Genomic DNA, 20,968 nt, shown 5'->3' on the forward strand with positions numbered 1-20,968 from the left:
GTCCATGCTGTGGGAGACAGGACAAAGGCAGACAAAACAGTGTTGACCTAGGGCTTTTTGGAGCTAATCAACAGGTAGATGGTAATGTCCCTCTGCTTCTTCCTTGGAAGAAGTTGTTTAAGAAGAGCTTGAACTAATGAGAGAGGCTGTCATTTTGCTGATGGGGTGATAAATGCTAACAATGCCCTGTGTAACTGCCCACTGTGTAACTCAATGCTCTGTTATTAACAGTGGGGGGAGGGGTGGGCAGAACCCTCAGAGTATCACGTCACTATCTCCTGCAGCTCAGCATGAGCCACTGCAGGCATGTGCTAGCATTTTCTCAGTCCAGAGGGGATACCTGTGCAGTTACAAACCAGTTCAGCCTAGCCAGGTTAGACTAACCTGCAAAAATTGAATCAATTCAGGCTCAGGCTTTTTGAATGTCTGTCCCTAGCCATATACACTCAGCAGTAAACTGTCCCTCCGCTGTAATCAATGTCAAGATTCTTTCCTAATGCCTTTACCTGCAAGGCCTCTATCCTTCTCACTAGGTGCAGCCAAATGATTCCGTGTATAATTTTACCACATAAATTGAACTAAATTTGGAACAGAAAAGGAATTGGGAATCAGATACCAAATGCAGATTAAAAGAGTCTGAATTTCCAGTTATGTAGGTTAAACTATGGGCGCTCAAACTTCATGATTCAGGAAACGAGGGAAGACTTATCTTTTATGATTTTGTGAAATATCTGACCTTGTTAAATGTGCTGATTTCACAACAAAATAAAACTATGATCAGTGCATAATGTGATCAGGTGGTGACCCATACAACTATGTTTCTCATGTTTGTTATGCCCCCAAAACGACCCGTTGAGATAGCACTAGCAGTGGTGTACAGTCTCCTCAACATTCTATGCACATCTTAACATGAAGAAAAGGATAAACCCACTGAAACAGGAGGAGTAAGAAACAGCCACAACAGAAACAGAGTATTGCTCAACTGAGCTGGGAAAGGAGAAGGAGGAGAAGAACCCCATGCCCTGCAGCTCTTGTTTATAGGGCTATTCTTAAAGTGTGTCTGGAGATAAAGAGGCTGCTTCACTTTTCCAGTTGTCATTCAACAAGTCATGAAACATGTTCAAGCATGAAGTATGACCAGAGCATGTGCTTAAAACATACTGACTATATGTGAACTGGGTCTATAAGGTCTGATCTTCCCACAAATATATACATGGTCATTGACAGGTCTAAGTTAAACAAATATCAATTGGATTTAAACTTCTCCAACTACATCCATACCCAAATTTGTACCAGCTTAACGCAACTGGTTTAATATCATGCCTTTAGTTAAACAAATTAACTTGTGTATGGAGCAGTGAAATAGCAAGAAAGGAGTAACCAATTGGTAACTAAAGTCTTTGCATACTAGGCTTTCTTATCCATCTCCAGTAAGAACAGAGCTACAGTTGTGAAAAGAATAAACTAAGATAAGTGAAAAGATGCCCCTTACCCAATTATATGCTCAAGAGTCTTAGTGACTGTCTAGTTCTGATAGCATGATCCACAGTGGATTAGTCAAAGTATTAGGCATCCCCCTAAAAGTTACCTTTCAGGCTACAGCTGCATCTGAATGCAGCTAACATCTCTAACTTCTCTAGCACTATAGAACCATTCTAATCCTGGCCAGGAACTGGAGAAATGACTTAAGAACAGGTGTATGAATAAATCAGTTAAATAGATAAGATTAGAAGTAGCCATTGCATTGGATTCAGCCATTGCATTCAGTTGAGAATAGCCATGGCTGTTTTTTTTAAATCCCTAACCCAACCCACTCTCAGTAATAAACATGGAATGCAGTATTGCCTATGAATCACTGTGGGCTCACATTCATCTCCATATTGACAGCAAAGTACAAAGATGCTTGTTAACCCTGTAGCAGGAAAGAAGTCAGTTTCTCAAGGAGAGGATGGAAGGGGTCACCCATTGTTCTGTCTCAGTTGTCAGATAACACAAATAATTACTAGAGGTGGCTATGACACCATGACCCAGAGCTGAATTTCAGGAAACCAATATCTGAGTGTGATTTGATTTGGTTGGGCTCCAATCCTCAGTAATGGAGTTGGGTCAGCCACTCTCCTCTAGATTTATACCCATCAAAGTGGGAGGTGGGGTCAAAGAGCAGCTTTAGAGGTATTCGAACTTGAGGCAGCTGCTACCAGATTTTTAATGGGTTTGATGTAGCTCAACAATAATGGTGACCCAAACAAAAAAAATTGGTTACTTCTTATTGAAACCAATAAAAGAGTTGAAATAGGGCCCATTGCCTCTTTAGTGACTGATCACCCTCTGACTAACCACTGAAATAAGAGAGTTTAGCTGCTGCTGGTAGGACATTCTCAGCCACAATAATGGCCCATCTGTGTCCCACCTATCTCCATGAAAATCATTCAGTAACTATTGGGAACTGGATCAGGGGAAGGTACTTTAACATATTGGGCTAGTGCCTCATTGCTGACTCCAAGGATGCACCTGCACTAGGAAATATCTTGCCAGCTATATTTGCAACAGGGAAATCTCTGCTGTAGACAGGGTGTAGTCATTTTCAGCACCATCCAGCCCAAGAATGCTGCAACCAGAGCCAAAGGGGTGAGCAGGAGTTGTGACAGGAAGAAGCTCAATGTAAGTGGGAGGAAGGGGGTTCTAATCTTCTTCCTGCTTAAAGATAAAGTTGCTTGATCAAAACAATGATCTGAATCCCCAGTGCAGCAAAGTTTTAAAAAGCCCAGGGAGGAAGAGCACTGAGTCACTTGAGAACTTGATAAATTCATCTCCGAAATGTTCCTGGCTGCCAAGAAATTGGAAAAAAATCAGACCGACTCATGCATGTATTGTTTTGTAAAAAGCTTTGAATGCTTACACTACCTGCCTTAAAGCTCAATCAAATCCCCATTAAAAATTAATGCAAAACCTCTGGTTGTTTCCTCAGGGTTTGAATGAAGCTTGTGTAAGAACTCTTTCTAGCAAAGAAGCAACAGCCATTAAGCTGCAGGGATGCAACAGCTCTTGCAATGGTTCCCCTCCTCCAGGTGCTCCAGCAGGAAAGTGATGCTTGTCCCAGGCTGACATATAAGGGTGACAGACAAGCAGGCCCCTGCTGTAACTCATGCCACTTTATATAAAGCACCATGAATTAGAGTGTCCCCCCCCCACGACCCAACAGACATTTGCCTGTTTGGTTGGGGAAGGGGGTACAAATTAAGTCTGCCTGTAGGAGTCCAAGGAGCCTGCCTGAAGCTGAGGAGCCACCCCTTCTCCCCACCCTCCACCAGTTCCAGGGCTGCCAGCCAAAAGGGAGGGGGAGCAAGCTGCTGGTTGAGGTTTGCCCCGACTGAACTGGGGGGAGGGCAGGGCATGAGGCAGGGGGACTCCAATCCACCCACCTCTTCCAGCTCAGCCAGGGCAAACCCCAGGCAGGATCTCACTTCCCCTCCCCACTCCCTTCCTGCTGACAGTCTTGGGGGTGGGACAGGGCTGAGCTGCAGCATCCCAACCTGGATCCCACAACAAAATTAACCATACAGAACACAAGTTCCCTAAAGTGCTCTCAAGTGGAGTGCCTTCATTTGATAAGGGTTAATTTATAATCAGCCACTTAAAAGCACTCTGCAGCTATGCACATGTGTCATGGCACAGCTGTAGAGCACTTTAAAGGAGATAATCACATGAAAAATGTAACTTTTATCTCTTTAGTACTCTGAACTGCAATTCACATTCTGCTGCAGCAACTCCAGTAAGTCTGTACCAACATTTACAAAGCAGAGTCACTGCCTACCACTCTCTGCCTCAGCCTTTCAGAAACCAACCTGGAAGAAACCTCCTGTGCTAGATTCTTATGCTGTACAGGACAGGTTGGTAATCACAGCTCACTAGCCATCAGTGGAGGCTGTTTTTTTCCTACTTGCCATGTTCTGGATGAAATGTCAACCTCAGTTGACTGGAATATATACTTTAGGCTTGGTTTTTATAGCTTGTGATTGTGATTGGCCACCAGTCATGCAACAGCTGGTGCTCATCTGGCTAAGAGGGCAGGAGTGTTGCATGCAGCTGAGAGCAAAAAGGAGTAGCCAAGGCAATCAGTACTCCTAGGAAGTAGAGCAAGAGGTTATGGCAATCCTGTGACTGGTTTAACCTACACCTGGGATGATTTAGGCAGCCAAATCACATCAAAGGCTGAGGACTTCAAAGAAGACTTAAAGCCTCTTCATCTCCTCCTTTCACTGAGCACAACAACAAGACAACAGAGGTCTGGAACCTGCAATTACCACTATAGTTTAATTTTTAGTTTGTAGCTCACTGCTTGTTTTACTGTCCCTGTAAGCTACTTGGCACTAACAGGAAGGGTTTTTACAAATAGCTGTGGGGCATTACTGAACACTTAACACTGTTAGCTGTGCAGTAACTCCCCAACTATTGTATAATTAAAGGCTTTATAACTTTCACTAATACAGTTGCCTACATGTGATTTGCATTTTTTTTTCTTAGAGCAGGATCATGCACACAGAGACAAATGGGCAATTTTTAGCAAAGCTTTTATCAGTGAGGCTGGATTCTTTAAGAATGCTTCATGCCTAACAGAACTCCAGCCTGACATCCCAAATCTGTATTATTTGTTTATTTGTGTCTGTCCTTGTAACCTGTCATAGCTCTGCGCTCACACCCTGCCACTATTCAAGGCCCAATCCTTGGATGGTGTAAATGGGTTCACCTGGATTGAGGTCAGTGGAGCCACAGTGATTGGTACCAATTAAACATTTGACCTTATAGCCCTATTTCCCATGGCTCAATGAAGACAACAGGAGTCTCATAAGCCTGCCACCACAACTCTTTCTAGATATTTGTTTACCACCTATGACTTCTTTTGTTGTTTTTAGTCACACTCCTGAGTCAAGGAAAGTCTTGGGAAAGAAAAACAGCAGCTTTCTCTGGCTGGTGTGTTATTCCCTGCCCTCCTGCTGACAAGCTGAATGCATGGTGCTGACTGGTGATTATTTTACACTTGATGCAAAAGGCAATACGGAAATGAGCTGTCATCACTTAAGGAATAAAAGCAGGAGAATAAAGCTGAACATTATTTTGTTTGTTACTACAACAGCCACTTACAACTTTAATTTACAATGCTCAATCTTTACATTTAGTTTTATAGAACACTTTTCACTCTGGAAGATCCCCAAACCATTTTAAAAGTATATGCAAATTAAAGATCTGATTCTACATAATTTATACTTAAGTGAGTGCTTTGTATTCATGAACAGTCCCATTAAAACTCGGGTGACTTGGATAATATTCTGCAGGAGTAGATAATAAATATATGATCTTCACTCACTAGGTCTTGCTTGCATGTGGTTATACATACCTTGAAATGAAGGGAACAACTCTATTTTGTGGCTGCTAATATCACAGGACTGATCTTACTATATTTTTGAATGACAATACTTTATTCTTCCTTCCATCCCAAGATAGTGCACTTAAATGGAGTAACTGTACCTGCAAAACTTGGGTTGGGGAATCAGCCTAGTTTTTAAGTAAGGATTGCAGCTCAGGTCACGTGCAGTCTTCAGACAGTAGTATAACTGAATGGGAGGCAGAGATCGGTGCAACAACACCAGGTGCTGCCTTTATGGGGGGAGGGTGCACAAAAATAGCCATGACCGCAGCCACTGCTGATTGTACTGTCCTGGGCACAGAGTTGCCTGGCTACACCTCTGTCTTCTGATATGTAACTGGTCCTCATAAGTACCACATTATGTTCCATGTTGTCTGCAATCATAATATATATGAGATTCATTTGGTGAGGGACAATCGACCTGCAGCGTTCCAGTTTATCATCCCTGCTACCTCTGCCCACAGATAAAGCCACATTCAGCATTTTTAGATATTTCTTCCAGCTTGAATTTTGTTTTATAGTCAACAAAGAAGGAAGATCTAGAGAATATCTAACAGAACTTTGCATAGCTGTTTCCAAAATGCCTATCGTTGGTAACAATGGAAGCAAGCAGCTTGTTATCAAGTAATCATATGCATACAGCATAACCCAGAAGTAACATTTTGGGCAAGTATGGGCCACGCAAACCAGCTGACTTACTAGAAACTAGAGACTTTCTTCCTACACTGACTTAAGGTCAACATAATTTAGCCTGCTTTTCTTTGGAAGTGTATTTGATGTAGGTTTTGGTAATCTATTTTCTTTTTTTTCATGCATATGATGAATCAGGCGGAAAGACTTCCTGCCTTTTCTCTTAAAGGTGGAATAAACTGCAATGATTTTCCATGGGAGACTTTCCCCTCCCCCAGTAGGAGGATAAATAACAAAACAAAACAGAAGCAAAAACCAATCTGAATCTGTTTTGAAAACATGACATTCAGGAGAAAGCTGCAGCTTTATTCGTATGGGAACTGAAATATGAAACCTACATCTAATCTGTTTGTGCATGCAAGCTTTTTGGGTGGTTTCCATCCTATCTGCAAGGCTGGACATATTGCCTTTGAAAGTGTGCTTTTAAAAAAAACAATCTGAAAATAAAAGAGAAGGATCCATTTATAAACCCTTTTCAGTAAGTGCTGAAAGCCCCCACTCATCAGGATAAGAGAGTCAAGCTTACTGTATTTCTTGCAATATACAATGCCCTGGAATTTAAAATGCACCCAAATGTTCTGACTTGCAATTTAAGGAAACCCCTCTCATTAAATAAAGACACATTTACAAGAGCCTACCTCCATGGTGTATATAAGAGCTTTTATCTATTTATTTTAATTCAAATTTAAGTTGGATGTCATTTTTAGAAGAAACATTTGGATTAAAAGAAGTATATGTTTCATAGATTCATAGATGCTAGGGTCCGAAGAGACCTCAGCAGATCATTGAGTCCAGCCCCCTACCTAGGCAGAAAAGAATCCCAAGGTTAGAAGACCCCAGCCAGATGCCTATCCAGCCTTCTCTTAAAGACCCCCAAGGTAGGGGAGAGCACCACCTCCTTTGGAAGCCCATTCTAAATTTTGGCCACCCTTACTGTAAAGAAGTTTTTCCTGATATCTAGCCTAAATCTGCTCTCTGTCAGTTTGTGACCATTGTTTCTTTTCAGCCCAAGAGGCGCCCTGGTGAAAAGAGGATTTCTGATCCCTTGCTGTGCTGTGCTGTGTTTTCTTCCTTTAACCAGTAGGGTGGTTCCATGGTTAAAGCAGTATCAAAATTCAAAGAGAAGGACAGAGGGGTCATTTAAAGGCTCATGAAAAGAATAATATTAACAAATGACAACAATTTTGGATATATCTCTTTATACCTGACCTGACTATAAAAGAAAAATAACAATCCATTCTAACTGGCCTATTTAAAATGGAAGCTCTTCAGGGCAGGGAGTGTAGCTGAGTAAGTGATTATTAAGATCTAGGCATAATGAAGTTGTGATTTCAGTTTTCGCCTTCAGGCAAAGTGCTAAATATAACGCAAATAATAATAGTAAAAGACTCCAAAGCAATTTCCTTGTGAAGAATATGGGAGATATCTATAATACTTTAATTCCTATTCATAACTCTTTCTATGCTTGATTGCTGTTGTGTGGTTCACTAAAGAAAAACTAAGGGCGAAGTCAGTCTTAGGTAATTTTTTATGACTACAGAAACGAACATCAATGGATTCAGATCACTTAACCAGTAGTGCCTACCTGGCAATACTGGTATCAAAGCCGTTGAAGTTTGTCTCCCTCCTAGCTGAGAGAGGGCTGAGGCTATTCTATTCAGAGAGGAAACCTTACAAATGGATCTGGGGAACTGTTAAAAAATCAGGTCTGATGAACAAAAGGAGATGTGGAGGCTATAAGAAAATAAACAGAACCACAGCCAGAGGGATACCTGGGATAAATTGGGCCTGCCTAATCGGAGGGAACTGTTAAGCTTCTAGTAAACCAGGACAGGGGTGTAGGTTGTAGCTGTGTTGGTCTAAGGGCATAGGCAGCCAAGGTTTTTTTGGGTGAAACTGATATCTTTTATCAGACCAACTTAAATAGTTGGAAAACAATTTTTAAGCAAGCTTATGGGTTCAAAAACCCTTTGTCAGCCTAAGGAAGTTACAGCAGTTGGTGTGTGCTTTTCCTGGATGGAATGAAAAGTACATTACTACAGCCCACAACAGAGCCATCAGCATTCCCAGATCTTACAGCTGCACCTCCAGAAATGTAATATATCTCATCCAATGTACCAAATACCCTGATGGAAAATATGTAGGAGAGACCAAACAACAACTGTGCACCAGAATTCACACTGGAAATCTGTCAAAGACAGAAATACCCAATTACCTGTGGGGGCACATTTCTCACAAGAAAACCGCTCTCCCCAGTCTCTCAGTCCTGATCATCAAAGGAAACTTACAAAACACTTCCCAGAGATGAGCCTATGAACTCCACTTCACCAGCCTCCTGGATACTAAAAATTATGGACTAAATATAGACAATGGATTTATGATACATTATAACCTGCCTGACATCTGACTCCCTAGGTACTTCTCCATTATTCATCCCCCTTCTTTCCTCCCCTCCACCCAGCCTGTCTCTCACCCACTGACTCCTCAGTTTACATCTTCACTGACTGCCTGTCTTGTATACACACCAGCCCTGCTTCGGGCTTCTTTACTTTTCATTCCATCCAGGAAGAGCGCACACCAACTGCTGTAACTTCCTCAGCTTCACAAAGGGTTTTTGACCCCGAAAGCTTGCTTAAAAATTGTTTTCCAATGATTTAAGTTGGTCTAATAAAAGATATCAGATTCACCCAAAGAACCTTGTCTTCCTAGTAAACCAGTAAGCACTCATGTTGCTTTGACCCTCTTCACTGATTACTGTGTCCTACATGTAAGTGTGAATGACACTGTTATGAACCATCTTATCATCTACAAATCATTGCTCCCAAAAGGAACCTGTACAGGAGGCTGATTGTCAGGCCCATGGAATAATCATAGTTGGACCAAAGGATGGCAACCAAGTATAAAAGTATGGTGAGCTCTAGGAACCCACCCTGGGGTAAATGAATGTGCTAAGCCTCACACTTGAACAAGTAATCACAGAGAGTACTGAATATGCACTCAGAGGTACTACTCACCCTTAACAATAGCCATCCTCCATGATGACACAGGCACTGAGCTTTTGCTTTCTATCTTAAAGTCACATAGGCTAGGGACAAAAGTTACACATAAACCTGTTTAAGTGATCAGAAACTGGTTTAAACCTGTAACAATAAAAGTTCAGTTCACATAAACTAGTTTCAGGATGGCTGAAACTGGTTTAAGATAAACCTGGTTGAATGTAGTATCAGGCTTAATTGATTTGGGTGAAACTGGTTTATAGAATTTCTGTTCCAGACCTGCTCCTGGTTTAAGTTAAGCCAGAGTCCCCCAGCATCCCAGTATACTTTTTAGCCATGGGCTGGGTTGGGCTGTCTGCTCCAGACAGTCGGGCTTGCCCCACCCCTCTGCTCCCTAGCTGGAGAAGGAACAGAGACATGGCCAGACACTAGCACAGCATGGCCTCCTAAAGCAAGGGGGCAGGGAGGGGGTTTATTCCCCCCTCCCCTTTCCCCACAGGGACTGCAGCTGGGATCTGCCTGGCTGGGTGGAGCAGCTCATCAGGGTAACACCCCCCTCACCACTGCAGCAACAGGGCATGGCCAGAGCTGGCTGGCTAGCATGGCCACACCATCTATCTGCTTTGCCTGTGACTGAGGCTGGGGCTGAGCTGGGCTGGCCTGCTGGTACTGCTGATGGTGGGCATGGAGGGGTCAGCTCAGACTGGGCTATAGGGGCCGGGCCCTTTCTGGGTGACTGTGGCTTGGGCTGGGGCGACAGGAACTATGAGGCTGGATTGATCCCGGCTCCCCATGCCCAGGCTGGGCTGGGCTGGGCTGTCACGGACCTGCAGCTGGCTGGGAAGGAACCAGCGGAGCTGGGCTGGGCCATGAATGGCCCTTACCAGCTGGCTACAGCTCCATAACAGCCCAGCCCAGTGGCACAGGAAGCCAGGAACAATCTGGCCACACAGCTCCTGTGACCCCAGTCCAAGCTTCAGCCTGCTGGGTAGGACCTGGCCTCTGTAGTCCAGCCTAGGCTGGTTCCTTCACACCCACCCTCATCAGCGCCCATGGGCTGGCCCAACTCAGTCCCACAGCTGCAGCTGCAGCTGCAGCCCCAACCCAAGCCTCAGCCCTGGGTGGATGGTAGGACCACGCCAGCAGGCTCCAGCCATGCCCCCCACCACACAAGTGGTGAGTAGGGGGGAAAGCCGGGAAGACCCTGGCTGGGGTCCCCAACCCAAGAGGGGAAACAGGGGAGTTTAATCCCCCTCTCTGTCCCCTTCATCTGAGGCACTGCCTGGGTCAGTGTCTGGCCATGCCCCATTACTGCCCCACCCCCGGGGACAAGGCTGGCAAGGGCTGCTTCCCCTCTCCCCCTCTAGGCACACCCCAGCTGGGGCCCTGCTGATTCCTCCTCAATGATACTTAGCAGATGGCCGGGGGTGGGGGTGGTGGTAGGTTGGTCATGCCTCCAGGTCAGCTTCCCTCCAGCCTTATGGCTGCTGCAGAAGGGAAAGATGCTTGCTTTAGGGCGTCCCAGCTTTTAGCCTGAGCCACTGCAGGCATGTGGCTACATTTCTGGAATCAAATTGAATGTCTATTTACTTGCAAATTGGTTTAATCTAGGCAGGTTAGACTAATCTACAAAGAATAAATGAATTCCGGCTTGGACTCTTTGAATGTCTATCCCTAGCCATAGCATTGCTGTGTTTTCTTGAACAGCTGTCTCTTCTTACTGGAATTTATGGATGGATAATATGATTCTAGTATACAGATATTGTGCAGATTTTATGGGATAGATTAGATTCCTTTGCGTGGAAAAGTGCTATATAATTGTGCCATAAGTGTTAAACATTATGAGACCTTCTGGAAGGAGATAAATGGCAATTTTTCTTTGCAATTTATATGTAAAATGGATTTGGCATTCTTCTGAGAACATTTGAGGCAGCACCTTGAGGCAGCACCTTAAGCAGCTAATGAGCCAAGCAAGAACATGCTTGTAGCAGCAAAACCAGTTTCGGCAGTGAGTTATTTTGTGGCTGCTATCTCAGAGTATTGTAATTTTCATTTATTTGTTAGAATTGGAAACTCCCCATTAGTAGCTCTGTCACAACTAAGGAAGCACATTACTCAGGTACTGAGCTGGTTCTTATTTTTCTCTCTAATTTTCAGTTTGGAATCATCTCGGTTCTAGGACTGTGGTAAGCTGAAGTCATCCTATAATGTAGTGCTTCATTATGCCATATTTTCAGGAAACATGCTGCTTACTAATCATTGTCAGGGATCCTGGTTTTCTCTGTCTAAAAATCACAAATTCTCTGATTTAAAAGAAAAAAAGAAGTTTTAAAATTCTCTCATTAAACCCCCCCAAATCTGCATTTTTCCATGATTGAAATGAAACACCACTATATATGTAGGTATCAGTTGAAAACAATATTTTATTGATATATTTCCAATTTTAAAGCAATTTGGAAGTTCCTCAATCACTATAATAAAATGAATTCTAAATACCTATACAGCTTGGCATTTAATTTTGGGTTTTTTATCATGGAAAATCAGAGCTTCCCCTGCCCCCTTTGCTCACCAGGATGTGGGTCCAGCAGTGGCTGTTCCCCCTTCCACATTGCTTTGTGGCGCTGAGCAGCCCTAATATGCCAGTTCCCTGCCCATGCCATTGCCTCTCACTCCCCACCCACAGCCCCCCACCACCACAGTCCTGGTGGAGGGGGCCCCTAGCTCTCAGGCCTAGGGGGCCAGGGACCCAGGTCAGCAGCCCCTGCCCCCTGCAGCAGCACCTGAGCTTGGGACGCTGCTCACAGGAGGTGACAGCAGAGCAGGGCACAGAGCCCAGCTCCCCCTCCCCCATGGGTGGGACAGCCAGAGCAGAGCCTGTCAAGGGAGCAGATACAGGCTGCCCATTGCAGGTTTGGGGCTTCCCATCCTGCTGCCCTTCCCTTGGGGCTTCCATGGCCCAGAGGGCAGGACCCAGCATGGCAGGGCAGAATGGGATGGGGAGCTCTGTGTTGCTATGGCGAGGTGCCCCTTGCCAGCCTGGCAGTGGTGAGGGATGTGACTCTGTGCCACCAGCCCTGCTGCTGCCGGGTGGGCAGGGGGCACCTCACCATGGCTGTGTGGGGTTCGTGGAGGTGGCACCCAGCTTCCTTGCCACGCTCTGCCCTGCTGAGCTGGATCCTGCCCCCTGGGCTGTGGAAGCCTCATGGGGAGAGCAGCAGGCAGCCCATCTGGCCCTATCCCCACCCCCACCTCATGCACAAATCTGGGAGGCACATGCCTTCCCAGGAGAGTGCACAGCAGTGGGGAACAAACTGCCTCCCTGCCCCTTGGATGAGCTGCCCATAGCCCTATGGTCATGCATTCTGGCCCCAGGCCCCAAGCACTGCTCCAGCTGGGAAGCAGCTCAAGCCTAATCATCTTGACATGCTGGGAGAGGTCAAATGGCCCACTCTCTGCTCCAGGAGGCTCTGCTGTCCCCATGCCCCTCCAAGTATTAAGTCAGTTTCATAGCTAGCTGATATGCTTTATATCCACTTACAGCACGCTGCTTGTTGCTTTGAAATGCCCTAAGGTAAATTCTGTTAGATTCTCTGTCAAACCCATTTTATGAGTCAAGCCAGACAGCTTCTGCTATCCCATGTTGCAGAAAGAAGCTCAGTTTCTGAACAGCCGAGGCTGAACAGCCAGGCACATGGATTACAAGAGGCTGCCACACCCACTTTAGTGTAGCTACACCCTCAACCCAGTTATGAGTCATTGCCTCAAACTACTTGGAAGAAAGAAATGTATTTCTACAATCCAAGGGGGAGAGAGATGGATCTGAAATCCACATATACTTGCTGTCTGAGGCCCCTTTTTATGCTTCCTTATCTAGAGACGAGAGCATGGACAGAAAGCCTAAAAGACAATCTCAACTTAATCTTGCTCTGTTTCCTTTGACTGCCTACCTCAGAAGGGAGGAGATAAGGGGAACACAGCAGTGTCTAAAGACATCTGAGCTGGGATAGGAGGGTGTATTTTCAGGATGGGCTGGTGATGCCTAGCCACTTTTCTGTGTACATCTAGGTTCTTCTGACTGCACTTCTACAGACCAGCTTCCAGCTCACCCTTCAAGCAAATTGTGACAAAAGGCAGCTTTATGCAACATTGGGCACATCTACACATGCATTAATGGCCTGTTGTTATGGCACATTAAGCTTAGTACCTCTAATATGAGGTGCTAACTAAATGCGTAGTAACCAGAGCTACTGCGCTGTACCACTGGGTCTTTTTGTGCTGCTTAATGTGCAGAAAAATAATTCTACTGTGCATTAGTACATTAGCACGGCTTTTGCCATGATGTGCTAATGCACAGTAGAATTAGTTTACTGCGCATTAAGCATTGCATGTAGATGCACCCACTGATTCCTAAATGGATACAACTTAGCTATTACTGAAACCAAAGAGAAACCCCAGGTGCAACATGACTCAGCCCATGAATGCTGTGTGCCTCCGGAGGCTGGGGGGGCATGGCAAGCTCCCACAGGTGGTGGCAGTGCTGGTGGTGGTGAAAGCATGGCGATGGCAAGCAGGGAGCTCCCACAGGCAGCCATGGTGCTGACCGGGCGGGTGGGGGCTGGCGAGCGCCGGTGACCAGTGGTCAGCAACCACCTGCAGACATTGCTGGACCACCCATGGTGTTGGCAGCTGGGGGTGTGGCGAGCAGCGACCACCCGCAGGCACCGCCAGTGTCTTTTTGCAGGGGGTGCACATGCTAATGCCTCATCCCTTCCTAGGACTTTGCTCCCAAATCCAGGGAGCCTTGACTTGGTGAATATGAGGCGTTTTCATTTCTACATCTGTCTACTAGGAAGCTTAAGAACAGGGACAGGCAAAATACGGCTTATGGGCTGAATCTGGGCCACGAAGCTATTTAATTGAGCCTGCAGGTGCCCACCAATTAATTGTAAACCCTGCCCATCCCATGCGCTTCACTCCCATGCATGGGAGGGCCCTGGCCCCAGCCCCAGACAGCATGCACAGCTTCCAGGCAGGGCCACTGCTGCCACTGTTGCAGTTGCTGAGGGAACTTCTTGGCTTCCCTAGCCTCCTTCTTGTGTCCCTGCTTCAGTGCTTACTCTGGGCAGTAGGTAGGGGAGAGGCAGTGGGTAAGGAGAAGCTGCAGTTGGGTGGGAATGCTAAGTGTGGGGTAGGGGCTGATGGGAGTGGAACTAGGGTCTGGGACCTGTGCCCAGCATGGAGGCAGGAGCATGAAGCCTGGGTTCGCCTGGCTTCATCATGTAGGGCTCCCTGTGGCTCATCTGCAGTTCCTGGGACTCACATGTCACCAGGAGGAAGCCTCATGCAATGGAGCTGGCTGCCTTCCCTGCTACCACGTGCAGATCCACATATCCTCACCCTCCCTCACACCTCATAAACCCCACAGACCCACAACCACACACACCCTGCCCACATACCTCCAGCTCCCCACGCCACCAACATATTCTACACCCCCCACACCACAGCCACACCCCCTCACAAATCCCACACACACCTACACATACACACCCCACCATACACAAACACCCACCCCCAATCATACTCCAAACACTTCCCACACACACCCAACACACAGTATACAAGAGTAAGACTATTTTTGAAGTATTATGCAATCACCTCTATATACACTATGCAAACACACATAAATCAGGACAAACATATTTTTAAAAATAAAATTCAAATATGTTTAACTTTTAGTACATTATTTGTTTTTTTTCTGATTCCAAGATAGCAAACCCACACCCTCTCCCAAAAGGAATAGTTCCAGTGGCAAGGAGAGGAACTTTTGTTGGCAAAAGTCAGGGTTTAGGGGCAGGACTTCTGGTCCCAATATGGTAACTAGGGGACACGGAAGCTGTCAAGGGGGAGGGCTACCCTTGCAGTCTTAGATAGCTCACCAAAACTCATTAAGAGGCCCTCCAGTTTGAATAAGAAATGTGGAAAGTAGGGAATTACAGAAGTTCTGAGAGTTTGTAATGCATGTGGTTTACAAGGCTGGCCAATGTTATTCTAAGCAGCATATACCATGGCAGCAAAAAACAGAACAAGGAGCAAATCTTGTCTCTTCAGCCCCTCTCCTGTCTTTGCTCATCCTTCCTTTTTTTCTGCTGTCCCAATCCCCTCGTGTCATTCTTTCAAACTGTCAGGAAAGCATGAACAACTCCTGAGACTGGGAGGCACCATGGTAGCGAGTGGTGAGCGGGGACTGCCTGCAGACGTTGGTGGTGGTGGCGAGGGGAGGCAGGTGGCAAGTGGCAACTGCTTCAGTGGTGGCTAATCTTATGGGGGGCATGTGCCCCCCCATGCCCTCCCTACGTGTCACCTATGCAAGAAAGAATGGGAGACTCAAGAGAGGCAAAACCAGTTTTGCTCAAGCAGGGTCAGTGGTGTACTGTGGGTCTCAGGTGCCCAGGGGCCAAAACCTGCATTTGTGCCTGCCCCTCCCCCCATCCACAGCCGATTGCTGAGTGGTTGGGGAGGTCCCCTGGCAGTCAATCAAAGAGCCCAGAAACCAGAAGTGCCACCAGGGGGACCGAGTACCCTTTGGAGGGCCTGGCTGGTGCTCCCACCCCTCCCGCCTGGCACATGGGGGCATGGCACCCCTCGCCCTCCCCATCGGAATGCCACTGAGTAGGGTATAGTAGAGTAGTGCGATGCCCTGATCCTAAAGCTTCTGCTCCACTGAGAATACTAATAGCCTCACTTTATACATTGGAGAGCAAATCCCTTCCTACCCTCATCACCTATGTGCTGTTCATACAGCCACTATGGCCACGTTGACATGAGCATGGATGTTTCATTCTCCTTGTGCTGCCACTAGTTGTCCCTGGGGTATGCCTCCATGTGCCCTCTGGTGCATGGCAGATTACCCGAGGTTGGGTAAGGGAGGCTGGGGCCATCATTGGGCTGGCCCCAGCAGCCTTACCTGGACTTTTGTGGGGCATCCTGGGGTTGCAGCAGTGGCAATCCTGCTTCTCAGAGCCTGGCTGGCAGCTGGAGTGTGGCTCTGGCCAGCCAGCTCTGGTTTTAAGTGGCACATGCTCCTCTGTACACTGCCGCCCTTTTTTTGTATGGGTTTTTTCCCCCTGCACTGCTCCCTTGGAGTGCAGATAAAACCTGAATGTGCAGTCTGTGATGCTACAGACTTGTCTGCAATGCCACAGCTGTGCTCGTCTGGATGTGGCCCATGTATCTCTGTCTACAAAAGATTGAGGGTCCAGAGTAAGCAGCACTGCACCCCTGAGGTCACCACCTTATTTTGTGTGTGCCAGGGCCCACTTCTACCTGCTAAAGTTACTGGCCTAACCTGAAGAGTCTGTGGCTCTTCAGGGATTAAATAAGAGGGGTGGGAATCCATTATGTCCTCTGGACATTTCCTCTGTCTAGTGATGTCTCCAGACCCACAAGCCTCTTATGTGTCAGTTTAGGAATCACTCCTATTAAATACCCACTTGTTCATTTCTAAATCCTTTTCATTACACTGAATTTTGGGGCTGTTGCTGAGATTTGGCATGTACCTCATTACCCTGCTGATGCTTTCCTGTTTTGCACACACATTTCTAAATTGGCTATAAAAATTTGGTTTCTCCCTGCCTCATCTCTCTTAACGTGGGACGTCCAAACTGTGATGCTCAAATGGGGAAAAATCCCTTCCTGAGACCCAAGCAGATTTTTACAATCATTCTGGCTGACAGTGGCATTGAAAAACTCCTCAGTTATGATGCAGACAAGCGCCCTATAAGAGTAAACTAGCTTCTATACTTCCTTTGATGTGTTAATAGAACTATTCTATGGCAGCTTTTAAATGAAGACTCTAAAGAGAAAGGAAAGGGGTCTCCAGAAGCAGGAGACCAGCCCCTCATCTCAAAACATCTGTCTACCTTCTTTCAGCTCTGCCGCTTTGGGCCACTGAAGACAGCAATGCTGGGGAAAGAACTGAGGGAAAGTGGGCTGGGGCACTGAGCTATGCAATACACTCAGGGATTTATACATTGCAGAACAAAACATAGGGTAGGCAAGTCAGAGCATCACTCAGGCCTATATGCTGCAACTGGGTGTTGTCAAATCTCAGAAGTGGAGGCGGGCAGGTCCATGTCATTCTGTTGCCTGGCATGGTCATAGCATCGCCTGCATGGATATTGAGGGAAGCAGAATGGGGAGCCAAGGAACAAGTGTTCTGATTTCTGATTTGATTTTTGGAAATGATTCTGATTCTCTTGAGGCACAGGCAAACAAAGCAATGATAGGCAGCTGAAAGACTCTACTGCAAACATCTGCTCACTCATGCCCTATAGCAAGTTAAAACTAAACTGTGGTAACCAAGCCCTGAATGAAAGGGGGTAAATTATCATGGTTTACCTTTCGCATACAGCTGGGTAAGAGTGAATGCAGGATTTTTTCTGTGGAGGAGCTGGCACATGACAAGTCCCCTTCCGTTTTTAATTTACTGAATTACTTTGTTTCTCCACACCCTTAGATGCTGCTATTATTGTTTTCCTTTCCATTCTCCACCTCCTCCATCACTTTTCTTAATAGTTTACACTTTTTGTTGAGCTGTGAGCCTGTTGCATCTACTCGATATTGTGTCTCAGTGGGTGCTTCTACATGTGTGTTTTAATGTGCTGCCGATTTTAATGCACATTAACATGTCACTAAAAACTGTGCTATTTATTTAATGCACATTAAAATAGGCTACTGTGCATTAAGTATCACTTAAAAAGCCATGGGCACTTTTACACATGCTGTGGGAGTTTTGGGGGCGTCATGCTTTAATTAGAGCAGCTCCAATAGCCACTGTAATTAAAGCACCTCAGTGTCTTGTGTATCATTATCCTCTCATTTGAAAATGATTGTGGGGGCACTTGAACTAAAGCTCATTCAACAAGCACCCTACTGTCATTTTTAAGTGTAGGGATGCTGACACATGAGACATGGGAGGCTGCTGGAGTGTGGTAATTGCCACGCTCCAGCAGACTTGATTAATCAAGTCTGCTCTGATGCGCTGGAATTCCAGCATGTCAGAGCAGCCTCAGCACTCCATGCTCTTTAGTTAATGTGCATTAAGACAAACTAATGCATATTTTTGTAGTACCTCACAATGGAGGTACTAGATTTAATGTGCGTTAACTAAAACTTGTTAATGCATATGTAGGGGCATCTATACAAGTAATCTGGGGTGGAAGGGGGTGCTTTAATTAGGGTGGCTCTGAGAGCAGCTCTAATTAAAGCTCCCACAGTGACACATGTATTCACCATCTTGTGCTTCAAAATGGTGGTGGGGGCACTTTAACTAAAGCTTGTTCATTGAGCTTTATTTAAAGCACCTGCTGCCATTTGAAAATGGCAACACTGAATACATGTGATGTGGAGGCTGCTGCAATGCACTAACTAACATGCTCCAGCAGACTCACAGCAGGCTCAATCAATTGAATCTGCTCTGGCATGTGCTAATTAACATGCGCTGGAACAGAACTCTATCACACGTATAGGTGCCCTAAATGCGCCCAACTTTGTCACTAGGAGCAATCAAAACTAGCGTAGAAAGCCACAGACTAGCTGCAAATCTCACCCCACCAAACCTCAACTCCTTATCCTGCCCACAATCCACAGTTGTGTTTCTACAGGATAGGATTCCTTTTAGCTGGCCATAGGGAAACTCTTTGGCCATCTCCTGCCATCTTGCCTGCGAAAATGAGGTTTTCTGGCTGTGCCATTCATAGGAGTCAAAGGAAATCATTCACCCAGCTCATTCAAATTCAGTGCTAAACCCCTGACGGCTGTATGGAAGAGCTCAAGAAATTATGACAGCCTATATCCGGAACACAAAGAGCAAAATGCCCAAGAATGTGCTGCTGCAGGGACCTTCTTCACTTCCCCAGTCTCTTGCTGGCTCTAGGAAGCAGGTAGGGAAGCAGTAGGGTGGGGCAGCAGCTGGGTGGAAGCACACAGCATGCGGCTGGGGCTGGCAGCAGCACATAGCCCATGCCCAGGGGGGTGGCAGCAGTGCAGAGTGTAGCTGGGCAGCATGTAGGTGTGAGGGAGGGTGAGGGGCAGTGGGGACTTCCCCACATACCCCCTCCATGGTGCACAGTCCTTGCAGGTGGTGGCAGCAGCAGCAAGTGGGGCACTCAGGGCACTCGTGCCTGGTGCAGGTGCCCGGTGGGGTGTGGCTCTGGCCAGTGCTGCACATCGCAGTGAGGGGAGCAGCTTCTGCTGGACAGTCTGTATCGCCAGCACTCCCTGCATGCATATGCAGCTCTCACAGTCATGTGGCACAGGAGGGAAGCCAGCTGCCTTCCTTGCCAGGGCTGCCCAGCATGGGAGGGAAGCTCCAGGTGCATTCCCTTGTGGGGTGGGGAAGGCAGCCAGCTCCAGTGCATGGGCTTCCCTCCAGTGCCATGCAAGTGCAGGGAGTGTCAGCAATACAGACTGCCTGGCAGAGGCTGCACCTCTGTCTGCAATTTGCAGCACTGGCCAGAGCTGTGCCATGGCAGGCACCTGTGCTGGGCATGAGCACCCCTGCCTCCTGCTGCACCATGGGGTGAGTGTGGAGGTCCCCACACCTCCTCACCCTCCCTCACATCCCACACACCCACACCCTGCCCCCACAACCCTCCACATATACATCCTCCCAACATACCCTATGCCCCCCACTCATGCAGCCATACCCCATCACAACCGCCCCACATACCCCCACACCCTACCATACACACACACCCTCTCACTCCCCTACATCCCAACACACCCCTATATACACATAGACACACACACACACACACACACACTGCCATACACACACACAACCCCAATATACAAGACTAAGAATTTATTTTTGAGTTACTATTCAATCACTTCTATATATACAATGCAGAGACAAAGCATGACAAAATATTTTTGTAATAAAATTAAAATACGCTGCAGTAGGTATTTGACTTTTAGTGTATAATTTGTTTTTTTTCTGGTTCTAAGATGGCAACCCCCCTCCCAAAAGGAGTATTTGGGGGGGGGGGGCAAGGGAAGGGATTTCTGGTGGCAAAGGTCAGGAGTTAGAGGGTAGGACTTCCGGTCTGAAGATGGCAACCAGGTGGTGGAGCAACTGTCAAAGGTTGGGGCTACCCTTCCAGCAACAGCTCACCAAAACTCATTAAGCGGCCCTCCACCTGAAATAATTGCCTGTCCCTGATGTAAAGGATGAGAACCAGGGCCACAATGCTTGCCAGCCAGCAAGCAGCCAATGAGGGCAGTCAATCCCAATTCCTGCTTTGCTACCAGTGTCTCCTGATGTAACTCACCATTTTGATATGGCTATTCCTTATGGGATGCAGAAGACAAACGAATAACCAAGGCAGGAAAGAAACCCAGGGGAAAGGATTCCTCAATACATACTTGAGGAAAAGAGGAGTCTCTTGGAAAGGCAGGGAGCTGGCCAATAATGTAGACAAATTCATCTCTGACACACTGCAGCAGCAGTGACTGGAGAGAAGAATTGTGGCTGAGCTGGCTGAGTCACCAATAAGCGTTTATTATTTTAGTAACTCCAGTACCCCTGCCAAACAATTATACATCCCAGTATAAGGATACCTGAATGATGAACAAGTTTCATCCCTCCAGGGTAAAAGCTCATGCTTAAAAGGAAACCAGAACCTGCAGTGTACTAAGATATTGCAAAAGGGGAATAAGAATTTGTGATGGGTCTATTTTTATCTTCCCAATCTAGAAACATTTACATTCCCATGATATATAACTGTCAGTTATAATACAGATAGAAACATGTTAGTCAGGCTTTTGCCTGAATGTAAAATACTGTTGTGCTATTTAG

The sequence above is a fragment of the Crocodylus siamensis genome, chromosome 7, assembly GCF_052110815.1.
Source record: "Crocodylus siamensis isolate JL-2025a chromosome 7, ASM5211081v1, whole genome shotgun sequence".
Taxonomy (NCBI): Eukaryota; Metazoa; Chordata; order Crocodylia; family Crocodylidae; genus Crocodylus; species Crocodylus siamensis.